Source organism: Micrasema longulum, unplaced genomic scaffold (assembly GCF_059751315.1).
Source record: "Micrasema longulum isolate JH-2025_06_02 unplaced genomic scaffold, ASM5975131v1 h1tg001050l, whole genome shotgun sequence".
Lineage (NCBI taxonomy): Eukaryota > Metazoa > Arthropoda > Insecta > Trichoptera > Brachycentridae > Micrasema > Micrasema longulum.
The window spans coordinates 253509-269764 of record NW_028278238.1 but is presented as its reverse complement, the minus strand read 5'-3'; the positions used below and the strand labels follow the sequence as shown (position 1 = coordinate 269764).

At 31.3% G+C, this 16256-nt stretch overlaps 1 protein-coding gene across 1 annotated transcript in view; it reads right to left on the bottom strand.

The window, feature by feature from the left end:
• Window positions 1-11568, bottom strand: part of Atet (ABC transporter expressed in trachea) — a 98182-nt gene extending 86614 nt beyond the window's left edge. Inside the window, exon 1 of the mRNA XM_088233022.1 lies at window positions 11290-11568. The gene's annotated coding sequence lies outside the window, so the exon portion shown is untranslated. The remainder of the gene's footprint in view (window positions 1-11289) is intronic.
• Window positions 11569-16256: the final 4688 nt, after the last annotated feature.

The following is a 16256-nucleotide window of genomic DNA, read 5'->3' as shown; positions in this document are numbered from 1 at the left end:
TTCTCGTGTACCAAGTCTCCGTTTTTGTTATAAGTTATAAGTCGTAACTTCTTACATTCGCTAGGGAAGGCCTTGACGGATAGTTTTGGCATCATGAGGTCATCAGACCTAGCAACTGAATCAATTGAGAATATATTTCATCGGGTTTCGTACAGACTACAGTCACGTCACGAGTATACTACACATCGGAGCTGTTCGTATAATTTCACAGAACTCATTAACTGAAAATTAGACGTAGCTTGAATGATCTTTTTTTCGAAAACAAAAAGCAATGACTCCGATTTAGCCGTGATTGAATAGAAAATAAATATCTAAATTTATTGCAATAGAGAGAAAACATTTTTTTGAAGAGTTGAGGAAATGTAGATGTTTAAGCATAGGCATATTGGTGAATGTTACACGGTGTGTAAAGTGGCCATTCAAACCTGCCAACGACAGATATTAAGCCTTGTAAATGCCTAGACTTCCATATTCCCTTTTCTTAAATGTTTTTTCTCTGTTGCAACAAATTTAGATCCGAATAACTCCCTTGGGAGGAAATCCGGCCAGTCTGCAAACCTTACTAAAAATCCATGAAAAATAAGGACACAAAAAACGACTTTCTCCGAATTTTTAAACATATGAATTTTGGTCGAAGCAACCCTGGAAAATCGATGGAAAACACATATACGCCTGTAACTTTTTTTCCACTCAACTTATTGAAAATGGTATTATTTATAAACCTTGGGGACGTAAATTAGAAAATTTTGCAAAAAACCGCACGTAAATCTGTCAAGCCGTTTTCGAGTTTTTGCGAGGCTAATAATGGTGATTTATTTTGTATATATAAAAGAAGAAATATAGATATATCGTTTTTAAAAATACTTCATTTCGGGGGTCATGGCTTATATTATGTCATGGTGATAAATAGATCGACAGATAATTTTAAATGCGCATTTGAATTGGTAGCGTTACTTGTGTTTATATTTATGTAATGCGCCTGTTACGTTAAACACGCATCTCGCCGTTCTACGAAAAAGGCGTTTCTATGGCGATTAAATTTTACAGCTTACCCACCACATACCGCACACCGCATCTGAGGACATAAGTCTCCTTGGCGGTGCCCACATACACGGAAAATTTGCTCGTTGTCAAACGAGAAAAGCTGCCCGAAGGAGCTCTCTGAAATCTGGTAGCCTTAGCATCTTTGTGCTGAAAGAGAGTAATCCAGAAGTACATAATATGTACTTCATTAGATTGAGAAGAGAGGGAAGTGAATTCTTCACTGACTGGGATTAAATTGATTGGACATGATCAATTGGCCGAAATGATTACAAAACTTTTTAAAGAAGAACTTCTTTTTTTAGAAGCCACCAGATCTGTATATCCGACAGGACCTATAACAGGGCCACGGATAGTAGCGAGAAGCTCCATTTGGTAATCATAGAGAAGGGAAAAGGGACAAGACCACAGGATGTGTTCAGAAGATTGGTTAGGATATCCGCAGCAGCACGAAGTGGAGTCAACAATATTAAAAACAAATAATTTTTGATTAAATTTACCACGACCTGATAAAAACTGCGTAGTCCAGTGATCGGGGATAACCCAAGAAGATTCTAAGCGCTGACGGTTGAAGGAAAAAAAAGAAAGGTAACCCTCCCTGAAGAGGAAGATTCCCATCGCGATTGCCAAGCATTAAGAAGAGCATTTAAAGTCATTTTTTTAATATTTGATTGAGACATTCGTTCAGTTGGGAGTAGACGGACGCCACCAATAACAGAGGAACGCCTTCTTTTTAGGTGGAAATTTGCAGATCGTCGCTGAACCTCCAGATCTAAAGGAAACAAGCCCGTTAGAACCGGGAGTGCATCCGTTGAGCATGTCCTATATGCTCTAAAAAGAGCCAGAGGAGGTTGCCTTTGTCCGCTTAAAATAATTCGCCTGAAAAAATTGATTAAATTTTACAGTCAAATTCTTTCTGAACGCGCCAGGATTAACATTTTACTGAATTTCAAGTTGATAGATCAAATCTCCGCCATAGAAAAGGTTGAGCCAAGTTAGACGGAGACTGGCCGAACTAGAAGACATTCCGTATTCATTTTCAAATGCTCTAGTGCAGTGATGGCGAACCGTTTTGAGAAGTGGGTCAAATTTAGTTATTTTTTTTAGTACTAGCTCGTGGGTTAACTCTTCAAGCGTCACTCGAAAAAATAAAAATTAAGTTTACAAAAATCAACGTGCAGGTTATTCGAAAAGCCTGCGTGGGTCAGTGTCTGACCCGCGGGTCACAGGTTCGCCATCACAGCTCTAGTGTTATATAGATTCCCTAGAAATAAATATTGTATGTATGCACAGTAAAACTCCAACTATCCGAAATAATGAGAGTCAGGCCAAGCTCATTATTGCTTTTTATTGCTTTTAAAATAATGCAGCGAATTGCAATCACATTAAAAATTTATTTAAACATGTCCAGTCCAGTTGTTAAATAATTCGTTTCTTAAACTCATTCGTCTTGTTTGAGAGGTAACAAGAGCAAAATATGGTTTGGAATGCGTTATAATGAGATGGATACATGACGAACGAACGAACTTACGAAACGAAATTGTAACAGAATAAGCCGGCTGCAAAGTTTGTTGCTTTGACGAAAAAGCTTGTTTACAAGCAGCAAGGTCCTTATTTCAAGGTTTTATTTCCTGCTAACGATCCGAATATTTTGCAATCCGGATAATTGGGGTTTGGATAAACAGAGTTCTTCTGTATAATATGTAATAAATATAAGAATAAAATACTAAAAAATAAATTTAATTATGTCGAATTCGAATAAAATCTTGTCAATCAAATGATTTTATTTAAACATTACAAAAAAACACAAGTTAACCGAAAAGCAGAACAATTAAAACAAAAAAAAAACTACATGAATTTTTATTTAAAAACATGTTCACGAAATTATTCATGATTTTTTTTGGTAATTTACTCATAAAATATAGAAAAACATAAATATTTAAATATGTAATCTATTAACATTTACAAAGTGTAGTGAAGTAATGACACTCACTGCTCAAGAGATGTCGCTGCAGTGCCAATCATTACGTGAGAGTGGGCGGAGCCACGTCGAACGTTGCCATCGACTGGAGGCCAAAAGTGATCAATTTAAAGGCACTCAGATTCAGACCTTCCTAGCTATAAGACGTTATTCTTTATATTAAACTCTATCTCTACAATAACCATATTTTTATGGCCACTATCAAGTTATTTTATAAAATATAAAATCAAATACTCGGCAAGTAAAATGAGAAACAAATATTATTTTACGGCCTGTTTTAAAAGGAACTCTATTTTCCTTGTAATAATTGGGTAGAGTATATAGAAACTGTTTAAAGTATTTGTAAACAATATGTAGAGGGAAATAATAGGTCATTCTGTGGAAAACACCCCCGTATTACTTTTCGTGTCACTTCGCACCAACGCGAATTAGAACCATTACTGAATTAATAACAAATTATTGATTGTAACGCCAAGCCCAAGGAACCCAAAACCTAATTGGAAAACGATTTTTATTGACCTATTATATTTCATAGGATTGGCAGTAAGTATTTTTCATATTGCTAAAGGAATGGATAACGGATTATGTTGTGTGAAAAGCCTTTTTCACCCCAGTTTAAGTGCCTTAACAATTTCCATTAAATCTACCCCCGTTCCAATAAAACGCATTCTTTATATTTTTCATCAATCATTTTAATTTTATTTCACATGGATTCTAATTTTAATACATCTATCAATTGGGTTCCTAAAACAATTCTTACATAAACGATTCATGAAAAGCATATTTTAACTAGAATGAAAAAACATGTATGTAATATTTGTAACGAAATGGGATAGCACTTTCTCATTGATTTATTATTTCTTTCTATTGCGAATATTAAATTTTAAAAAAGACAATCCAAAAATACTTAAATAATAATGATCCCATATGATACAACATCTATATATTTTTTAAACAATCGAAATAAAAGAAACAACATTCAAAACTTAAGTATAGAATATAAATCATACCTATGAAGTAACAAACATAAACTAGTATACAAAATAATAATATCATTAAAATTAAAATAATATCTTCTTCTAATAAGACTTCTTATTTTCTTTTCCACATTCGCTCCTAAGTGGAGCATCTGGACATTACCAATTGCCTCCAGAAGACCCTATCGCCAGACAGCACTCTCACCTTCTCCCACGTCAACCAGGCCCTTAGTTCCACCGAATAAAGTCGAAAGATCGTCATCGACGGCCTTCCAGGACGGCGTGAGCCCGCAGGTTTAAAGAAGAGGAAACTTGTTTTTAGGTTCTCCTGAGGCATGCGCAGCACGTGTCCAAGCTAGGACCGATCGTAACAGGAGGCTGCTAAAGCTAGGGTTTCCTAGGACAGCGGTGCCCGTATTTTAACGGCCGTAGTGAACGGTGATGCAGTAGACAGCCGTCGTAACATCGACTAGAGAGTGGTTTCCGAGGTAAACGGTATTGATAATACCGTTTTCCTAGGAAACCACACTCTAGTCACCGTTACGAAGCCTGTCCACTGCATCACCGTTCACTACGGCCGTTAAACTACGGGCACCGCTGTCCTAGGAAACCCTAGCTTAAGTCCGTTCTCGGACTTTAATGTTAGTTATAAAATCGAATCACCTTATGCCTAATTTTCTCCTCAAGCACTTACTCTCAAAACTCAAGTTTGGTGTTCTGTGAGGTGCCAAGTTCGCACCTATGTGGGAGTACTGGCATTATACAAGAGTTGAATAATCAGCATTTCGTTTTGACCGAGTATAGACTAGAGTTCCGGACAACACGCATCATGTTAAAAGTTGCTCCAGCAATTCCTAGGCGGGTTGTGAGTTCTTTGTGCATGCTTCCATCCTCAGTTATGTGAATTCTTAATTATTTAAAGCTGTCAATTTTGTCAACGGACAGAGGATTTGAGAAAGTTTAGAAAGAAAGAATATATAGTACAAAAATATAATCGTTATTTTACACGTGGTATTTAAAGGAAATAAGGATAATTATAGGCAAGGAAGAAAATCAAAAATCATTTTCAAGATTATTAATGTAATATTTTATAGATATTTCGATTGAGTCATTATTTTTGTCAATTAATAATTTTGGAATAACTTTTAATCGTATTTTCAATCTTTCAAGATTATATGCTCATTTCAAAGGCATTAGGTCTTAAAGAATATCTGTAGGTAAAATGCATAATTTTTAGTACTGATAACAGCGGACCAGACATAAACTATCAGTTACACAGTTTCAAATTCATATGGTTCACAATAACGACTAAAATCACAATTATAATTTAAATACTGGATAATGTTACATTGATAAGACAATTCATTTGTGTTCATTTTGACATTGAAAGTAGCTACGAATCCCACGAAATAAATTTGATGTAAATAAAGTACAATAATAATTATCTCTGCCACGCGTTTCACAAAAGTTTTTATATTATGTAACATCGCACTGAGTTTTAATTTATTCGTTCTTATTGGCATTTAAAAAAAAAAGTTTTATGAATAATGTTTTTATGTTTAGCACAAGAAAATATTCATAAATATGTATGTAATTTTAATTAGATATTTTGTTATTTTTTGTTTGTTGATTGAAGGAAAATTTCCTTTCATAGGATTTTAATATTTAAAAAAAAAAAACATTATCATCAAAATTTTACTGCGATGTAGCTTCTAGCTTTCTAAAAATACTAAGTTCTAAAAAAACAAATCAATAATACGTCCATTTGTACAAACTCAGCTATGATTATTTTTTGATAAATTTATTGTGAATTTAATGAGTGTTCTATAATTTTATTGTGAATTGAACGAGTATTCAATAAATTTATTGTGAATTCAAAGAGTATTCTATAAATTTATTGTGAATTTAAAGAGTATTCGATCAAATATAAGTGTCCATCATCGTGCAGATTATTTCGATGCGGTAAACATAGAACTTTAGAACATGGTACATTGTTTATCTCAATTTACGAAATTTCCGCAGAAGATAAAGAAAATTTGGCAAAATATTTTATTACATTACGAGAATTGTACTTACATTTAATTATTTTACACGTAATGTTATGAAAAAAATCTAGTGTGATTTGGATCTGGAAATTATGTTTGAAAAATACGGAAGAAAACTCACATTGGAATATGTACATGTTTGAACTTAGTCCGTATTTTTAACATACTGCAAAATACGTTCAATTGGCAAAATAAAAAACGCAGTTTTTGAAATTTATCGTTTTAAATCAGTATTGCATATTTGTTGAGGTCAGCGCACTTTATATTTGCGCAATTGATTTCTGCAACAAGTCTTTAAAACCAAAACTGATTCAGGCTTGTTAAAAATATATTTATAAACTTTATATTTGAATCACTGACTTTGTGGTTATTCATTATAATTATTCTAATTTTGCAAACCATCTCATAGATTCAATAAAGACACTGGATTCAAAGTTTTTCATGTTGAAAATAAAATACCAAAATTAGACAACTTAAAAAACTCAGAAATTAAAAATGCGATTCACAATAAGAAAAAAATAATAAATGACCGAATGAAGAATTTTTCCTTTAGTCTACTCCTGTCTGGCTTTAAATATAGTATCCATCTCACACTTTCCATCTTTAAAAGAACAACGTGACAAAAAGATTTGACTAATTAGCTCCATATGTATTGATGTAATATTTAGTAATCACTGTAAAAATAAAATAGGATAGAATTCAAAAGTTAAGTATACCTTGATAAAGAAAGAAAAAAAAAATTGAAACATTTGAATTTCCGATGCTCTCGTACATTTCCAAATTATGACTTATCTGCACGCTTTCACAAACTTAATAATCTTGAAAAAAGGAGAACATTAATGTACCTCACATTCCTTTATAAAATTATAAACAGTGTAGCTGATTCGTCACAGCTCCAAAATGAAATTTAAATTAATTATTCACCGCATGCCCTACGAAATCACCCAACCTTTCGAATACCTTACGTCAATTCGAACTATTGTCAGAATTCGTTTTTACATAGATTTTGTTTAACTTTTAACAGCTTTTCCAACCATATAGATATCTGTCATTCAGGATTACAATGATTTAAAAACAGTGGATTGAAAACTTTCAAATAAAATTCCCGTTGATCAATTATATTAAGTACATACCCTTTTTCTCTTACATCACATCACATTACATACTTTAATATTTTTATTTTTAATTAAATTTCTTTACTGATTTTTTTATTACTGCTAATATTGCTTTGATAAAATTTTATTATCTACCTTCGTTATAAAATCTTTTTTTAATATTGTTTTTTAAAATTTTGAAGATTACTTGATACACTTGTTATTCTTTCTATTTTCTCACCTATGCTTGACATGTTTTTATACATTTAAACTAATTAAAAATTTTAAATTAACTTAAATTTATTGTCTTTTATTTCTTTAAAAGTTTCTTCTCATCGTTTTTTTAATTCCTTAATGTATATATATTTTATTATTATTATTTTTTTTTAATAACAAATAAAAATACAGTATTACAACTAAATACAATTTTTTACATTAATCAAATACATATATTTACATTAACGTTTCCCATTACGTAAAAGAAATTCTTGCGTACATAATGGGGAGTGACGTCTTACAATAGATTATTTTATTTCAATCAATAATATTTTTAGAATAACATGAATAAATTACAAAAAAGATATAAACGATGTTTTCAATCAGTGTTACATAAAGAGGAGTTATAAATGTAATTTTTTACTTCTTTCTTAAATATATTGTATTCCTGACTGTACTTTTTACTATCTTTGTTTTATTATTTCATTAAAGAAAAATATTCCTCTGTAAGTATAATGATGTTCTCTGTAAGTATAATAACATTAACATATGAAAGAATTGAAGGAATATAGATATTTAAATATAGGCAGAATGGTGAATGTTACACAGTGTGTAAAGTAGCCACTTAAACCAGCCATTGAGAGGTCACACGCCTTGTAGATGCCTAGAATTCTATATTATCTTCTCTTAAATGTTCTTCATCTCTGTTGTAATATGTTTATAACTGTATATACCATAAAACTATGTAATTGTACTGTAAATAGAGAAAAAAGTTATTAAAAGCAAAAAAAGAAGCTCGTGTAGCTTTGGAATCGGTCTATAGAAAAAAGAAAAAATAATTGGTTCAAAACAAATTTGTTTTATATTTATTTTGTTAAAATACATTAATTAATGAAACGTTATCTGTATATCTCTGAATATATAAATCAAACTTTGTAGAATTTTATTAAATCAAAATTAAGTATGTGAATAAAAAGTTATTCAATGCCATGGAAAATTAACAATTTATTTATTCCCTGGTTCATTTCCCATTCCTTCCAAAATCAGTTTGGTTTGGAGATCACGACAAGGTCAAGAAAATCGTGCTGAAAACTCCCGTTATTCACAAACTGCGTAGAAGAGATAAACATCTTGCGAATATTATTTCATTTGTATTTGTGTTTAATAAAATAACTGGCTATTATTTAGACATTTGAGCCACATATGCGCACATCTAAATAATCTAAAAATATTAAAATTACAGTCCCATTAAGAATAATCGTAATAACATGCTATGACAGATCAATTGAATTGTTCAAATGTTCAAATAATTATTACAGTAATACAGTCACATCTCTAGACTATAGATGTGTTGGTAATGTTATTGTCATTTTATATGATTTTTTCCTAATTCTTATCAAAAATAATCAGTGTACAATGTACAAATATTTATTTAATCTAACATGACAAGAAGGATATTTCAATAAGATTAAAAATTGTACAACTCGTGAATTATTGGTGATGGTTTTAGTTTGAAAGTCTTATCCAGGATCCGATTAAAATCAGAATTTAGCAGAATTATCATCAATTGTCCATGGAGTAAAATCGATTTTTCTGTACGAAAATGTGTATATTTGAACTAAAATTTGAAATATTTTCATCGGTAATCTGTTATTAAACGCGTTTATTTGTTTTTATAATTATATTTCATCAAGATAATCCTATTTTATTTTACAGTCAATTAAAGATGACTCTGTTAACTTCCCATTGTAATCGAGGCCCTAAAATGTTAAATTTTGTGCTATGCTTAAACGCAAATTTACATCTTGTATTAAATTCCCATAGAAATAAAAACATCAGGGCTGGTATTCTGAACGTTATCGCGGGAGTATAGAACACTTCTTTAGCGCGTAATTTAGTAGTAATTAAGTGCTTATAAAGTATCCTCTAACCCTGCGATAGCGTTCAGAATACCAGCCCAGATAGCCTTTAGCAATAAAGTAGGGACCTTTTTATTGAACTGTTTTCTAATTTTATAACCAGATTACATATCTATGTAGATGATTTTTTAAGATGCATCTTCGCTTTAAAAACCCATGTTATTATAAAATTTACGTTACACATGAAACTAAGCCACATTCGATACACTAAAGAAAAACCGTCACAAGTCAAAATTGTTGGAAAAACATAGAACTGAGATGGACTTTTTATGCATTTTCAAAATACTTATTGCTATTAGTGATGTCCCATCTCTGTTGCAATCAATTTCTTTTCATGTTCCCAGCCATGTCACCAGCTGCTATTTATAAAATCTTCTAAGAGCAACATGCTCCAATGTCCAGAATGGGAAGATTGGTCAGTTCTTCACTCAACGTGGAATTCATTGGGATAGATCTTCCGGCTTTTCGTAGATCTTTTCGCCACTCAAATAGTGTGGGATCAAGATGGTTGGCATAGCTCGAAGTCTTGTATGTTTATCGTGTTTATTAATATTTTGTAAACTATTATTTTATTGCCTTTGTTTGTCTTTGCTACATAGTTTTGTGTTCATTTTGTTCAGTTTCTTGTAAATGTATATGTTTCTTCATATAACTGTTGTATTTGGCTCAGGCCGTTTAATATGTAATAATTTTTTATAAAATGACTAATTAAAAGATGTAATATGCATTCAATACACAGTGATTCACAGCGGACTTCGAACGTTAATATTGACCAGTTAAACGTTTATGATTTTTGTATTAAGATTAAACAGTCAATGTTTTTTTTGGTACGTAATGATGCAAAGGGCACAGCAATTTTAATACCAAACAATCTTGATCATTGATTACAAGCAGAGTACGGTTAAGTAGATGAGTCGTTTTTAACTTCAGCGTAGTTCAATTCGCATACTGGGAATAACAGTGGCACAACTTAAAAAATATTTTCTAAAAAAAGTGAGCAGTTGCACACACCCAAGCTACATCAGTAAACTAACACTAATTCGCAAGAATAAACGACACAACGAGTTTACTCACTTGTGCTATCTAGTTTTATATGTTTTCAAAAATTACAATAGTATAATAACTTTGGTACCCCTATCATTTCTTGAATTTAATTTTTTTTAAATGGTATAATATAACATTGACATTTTTGATTTTAGGGGCACATATAAATATTTTGAAGAATCTTGGCGTTGATTATGTGGATAAGCAATATTTATTTATTTTATTTTATAAATTTATTGCATAATATAAAAATACACATTTAATAACAGGGAATCTATATAAAACTAGTGAATAGAAAATGAAAATGGAGCGTTCTCTGTTTAGGATAGTCTCCATCTAACATGGTTCAGTCTGTTCTAAGATGGAGATTTTGTATCTCTTAAAATATAAGTAGTTCTATACTAATATAACAATAACAAAAAAAACTAAATCGGGAAGGTTTAATGTTTTAAGTTACTTAACTCAAAAACGACAATTTTGTACTTGTGCCATTATTTTTTTTTTTTATTTTAATATTTGCACACATTTTTCATTACCATCGTAGGTTACTTTAATTTTTAATTTTTGGAATAGAAAATGCGAGTTAACTATATCGACAAACATCGGTAAATGTAAATATCTTGTCATATCATTGTAATACGGGTCCAAACATTTCATGTTAGCTTAATGCGCTTACTATAATACAACACAACTGCTAGATGGCTAGATGACTCATTCCGCGGTATATTATTCTGTTTGGACTAAAATAAACTGGTAATAAAACGAACAGTCTACGACTTCAGTTTAAATAATTAATTAACGCAATGAAAATGCGTGAAGAATTAATATCACGTGTAAATTTATAAAATTAAAATGAAAAATCACTTGACATGTAAATACTATCATGTTCATTTACAATATATGGGCATTTTTCATAATTTCACATGGCAATTAAAAAAGCAAGCATTTCAATAAAATTGTGCATTTATTTACCTTGTTTCGTTTTATAATCCTCTTAAACCACTCAACACTTTTCTAGAAATTCACCAAATATAAAATTATTAATATTTTGTTACATTAACAGTTGATTTCATGTCAACTGACGCGTTGTTTGATTAAATATACGTACAAAACTGTGTAAATTACTAGAGGTGAACAAAGAAGAACGAAATGTACAAAAACGACCTACTCGGACGAACCTCCTTTGTCGACTGAACTGAACTGACTGAATTGAACTTAACCAGCCGAGTGCCAAGACTGCCAAGTCTGAATGACTAACCTAAAACGTTTTGAATGTGGAGATACTGCGCGGCAAGTAATATCGTGAGGAAAATCTAAATAATGAACATTCATGAAAAGAGACGAAAAATCGCACTGGAATGTCGATTTAACTACGCGATAAAAACACCATTTTCATGAGTAGCTGTTTCAATTTAATAACATTTTCAGAAAATTTGGTCGAATGAAAATCGCGCTTTTTGAGAACTTGTTCTTTACTAGGTGAAATTTTTCTTTTCATTTAATTTTTAAACAAACGCTTTTACGAATGTAATTTTTTTTCGTTGTTTTTTTTAATCACCAAATATTCAATATATTTATTTTTTTATTATAAAAGAAAAACTTGTTTTTTACGTTTTTTTAATATTATTATTAGGTGTTTACATTTTTATTCATTAAATTCATTATTCTTTTAATAACAGTAATTGTTAAATAAAGCCATTGATTTATATTTTTATTATGTAGGAATTGTTTATATCTTTTTATTATATAAATAAAACACGAGTGATACTTTAATCCACAAATTTGGAATATCCAGTGACCGGTTTCATCGCTTTCGCGACATCTTCGAGACTGGTATATTTATTAAAAAGTTAAATGTATTTATACAGAACAGAGGTAAGGATACATAATTCAAAGTTATATGTAAGTAAATTAAATAAAGTTATTTTTATCTTAAGGATCATTATCGACAAATTTTCTATGGGTTAACAAATGAATGGATATAATGTTATTTTAATGAGTTTAAGTATTTTATTTTATTGTTGGTGTCCCATCCTTCGTGAGTGTGGTTTATCACTCGTGTTTTATTTATATAATAAATTACAATGAACTTCCATCAAGAATTTTCACTTACAAACTTAAATTGTTTATATCGTTTGAATACCAAAAGCTCAAAAGTATTTTTCATTTGTGGTTTCCCAATTTTATTTTAAACTTAATTTTACACTTGTGTCGAAGTGTCGATGACTGGACGCAAAGTTTTCCACGAGAGGATAAATATAAACAGCTGATGTAAAAATTTTAGGCCCCCTGCACCGGTCCCAAGTCGTTACTACTGAGTTGAAATTAGGCAGACCTAACATCCATTTAAATTAGATCTGATTATATATACCAACATATTTCACGTATGAACAAATTAGCATAAAAAATAAAAGTGTTATTTAATTCCTAGAATCACACTGCTTAATTTTTCAGATTTTCGATCATTTAGATCATGGGTCGGCAACCTTTCCTTGCAAGAGGACTAAATATTTTATGTGGGGATCCGTGCGGGCCGTACTTGGGCCATATGTTATAACAGTATACCTAGTATATTTGTGTTTGAATATTTTTGTTTTAAACATAAAACGCTCGTTATATGTTGATCGACGTTTAATGTAGTAAATAAAATAAATTAGATTGTTGTAACTCCATCTACTTAGTTGTCTTTTTTTACAGAAGCTTGCATTTTTTTGTGAATCATTTTGTGAATGTGAATCGGATCGACCGAGAACTGTAATGGTTTTTTCCGCAATTCAGAATTGAAAAGTTTTCTCACAAATGTATTCACTGTAAAACATATCAATTAATTTGCGAAGCAAATTCTTCTCACTCCTTGTAGTTTTCAGAAGATAAACTCGCATAAAAAATACAAATTATTCACTATCGATATCTAATGCGAAAAGGTTTTCGAAAATCTCTATTTTACATGAGATCTTTTTGCAATCACCAAAACATTTTCTAATTCAGTTTGCAGTTGTTAACACGCATTATTCCTTTTAGTATTTCAAAAAAAAAATACTCCAGATTATAATACTACTTATTTGCAATCCAGAAAATGATTAATTTAATCTATGGGTATGCAACTTCGTTGCGTATGATATCGTCCGTCGCGTTGGTTGCGACGAAAACTTTGCGGGCCGCACCAAGATGCCGCGAGGGCCTCATGCGGCCCGCGAGCCGCTGGTTGCTGACCGCTGGTCTAGATAAAAATATAGCCTCGAGAAGGAATATTATGTGTTCTGAAACTGGTAAGAATTAGTGACTTAAATGAAAATCATATTTATTTAATTATTAGGTGTTAACATTGATCGTGTTGTGGTCCTGTGGGTAGTATCTCGGACTCAAGGACCAAAGGTCTGTGGTTCGAATCCTACTCTACCCCAACTTGATTCCATTTTCTAATAGTGAGTTATTTACAACACGTTGAAAATGGCCTAAAAACTGAAGTGTTTGGGTTAATGATAAGAACGCAAATATTTCTTTTTCTTTAAAAAAAAAAACACAAGGTGTGTCTTTTTTGCAAATTTTTAAATGAGCACCAATAGTAAAACGGTAATGGTTATAGATACGCCATTCGAAAGAAAATTTTCTCCTCTACAAGATATTATGTTTGCTTTTACGTTACATGTATAATTTGATTACAAGCTTTTAAAATGGAATTTCAATGAGACGAAAGTGAGCATTTTCCACACTCCTGTTAACGTTCAATCTTTTTATTTCTGAAAAAAACACATTATTACACCCAATAAATAACTCGATAATTTTAGCTAACAGGTAACATATTAGGTACATTGCAAAAACATCAATCCGGCACATAAAAAATAAAATAACTAATCATAAAAAAAGGTCAAGACATTTCGATCGAAGGTCTAATGGCTTTTGAAATTTTCGACATCGTAGTTTTTTACCATTATACTTTTTCGATTTCATTGTATATTATATTATATTACTGTCAAATCCCGGAGCAAAAAGTAAGCCGTGGTATATGCAAATGAAAGCAAAATCTGGAAGAAATCTTACAAAAAAGACCTATCGAATACGATTTACAATATTGATTTTTCATTTCTTAATAATTATACTTCGTGTCATTTTTCTTGTGTTTGCAAATTTCTCAACAAATATTTATTAATTTATGTGTACATAACATGTTAAAGGGAAGTTCAGGGTTTTTTTTTTTTTAAAATTGTTAATAGACTATCAAAATATGCCAAATTAAAAAAAATAAATATGTTTTATCCGATCACTACAATTTTTTAAATTACTCCGCACGTCACGTCACGTGATTGATGGGTTGACTTCCCGGAAACCGGAAATCTATCATAACACTGTTGGTTGATTTAGATTTAGAAGAACTTATGTCGTCATTTAAAGCAGTTCATTTATATGGTTTTTTTCATTCATTTTCGAGGAACTTAGTAGTTCAATTCAAAGCTCTAATTTTTACGGTGTGTAATAAAAAAAAATTACTATCACCATATAAATAATCAATTGTTCTTCACGTAAGCTTTTTGGGGTCGAATACAACCCGCAGATAATAAACGAAATTGCCATATAAGGAAAACTTAAAAACAAGAAATGAATCTCAAGGCTGTTTTACAAAACCAAAATGAGGATCTGAATTATTTTGGTTGTACATTAAATAATTTCAAAGTAAATAATATTTTTTTTGAATCTTATATTTGTAATTTGGACTTAGATTTAAAATATATAAGGTTTAGCTCTATAAATGGACAATGCTCCGATAGTTAATAATAAATTAATAAATAAAAGTTACACAAAAGAAAATGGATGCCAGGTTATCTCCACATGGAAATACATTTTATTTATAATACCTTTTTAATATTCATGGCACGTTCAATTTAAAATTGCGTGTATTTAAACATTAATAATACGATGATTCACAAAGCAATAAATAAAAAAGATGTTTCATAAATTATTAGCAAAATATGTATATTAAAATAAAACTAAAACATCCAATTAGATTTAAGTACCATCATCATCAGTGGCGTTACTGCTCGCTGTGGGCCCTGCTCTTCTACAAAATCTGGCTCCATTTCTCCTTGCACCCCGTGTCTCTTCTTCAGTTCATCGGGCCAATTTCAATTTCAGGCCTCATGTCACTTTTTACATCATCTAGCCATTTTAATTTTGGCCTATTCCTGCTTCGTCTGCCTTCCGGAGTGGTTTAAATAATTTTTGAGATCCTAAATTCGATTCCTGGCAGCATGGACGTGAAATATTGATTTTAAATGTTATTTAAACTGCAATATTTCATTGTTCGTGGACTGATACCTGATGCGTAGGACTGATCTAATATAACTGATGATAGAAATACGCTGGGTTTTGTTTACAAATGCAGTGCCTTACGCACCCCCGGATGCTGAAAGTGTGATAATGATGACATTAATTATAATATACGGACATACAAAACCAAGTTATAAAACATACATCTTTGTGCACAGGGCGAAGTATTTGATTTTACCCATACAAAAAATGGAATTCGTCATATTCAAATAGGGTTCGATATAAAATTAAACGAGTTTTTTAATTGGTTACTGCTAACTAAAAATGACATAAATGACGTAAATGCATTGATTTCCAAATTCCGTTAAATAAGTTTTCCATCTCTGTTGAAACATTTTTTATTATTTCGCCAAAGAATGTATTCTCAACGAGCATCTTCTAAAAAATGTCTGCCTCAGTTGCCACTTGCCAATTTTGTCTGTAAATGAATTTTGGACCAAACTATTATTTTTATTTCGGTGCTTTCTCGGTGCACACGCACCCGCGAAGAGCGAAACAACACAGTCAATCGTCTCATTCCCCCATCGATTTTATTCACTTTTGCCATTCCGCTTGTTTGTAGAGCTCCGTCTCGGTCTGAAGGCGTAGCGCGCATTGCAGATGTCGCTCGCTCA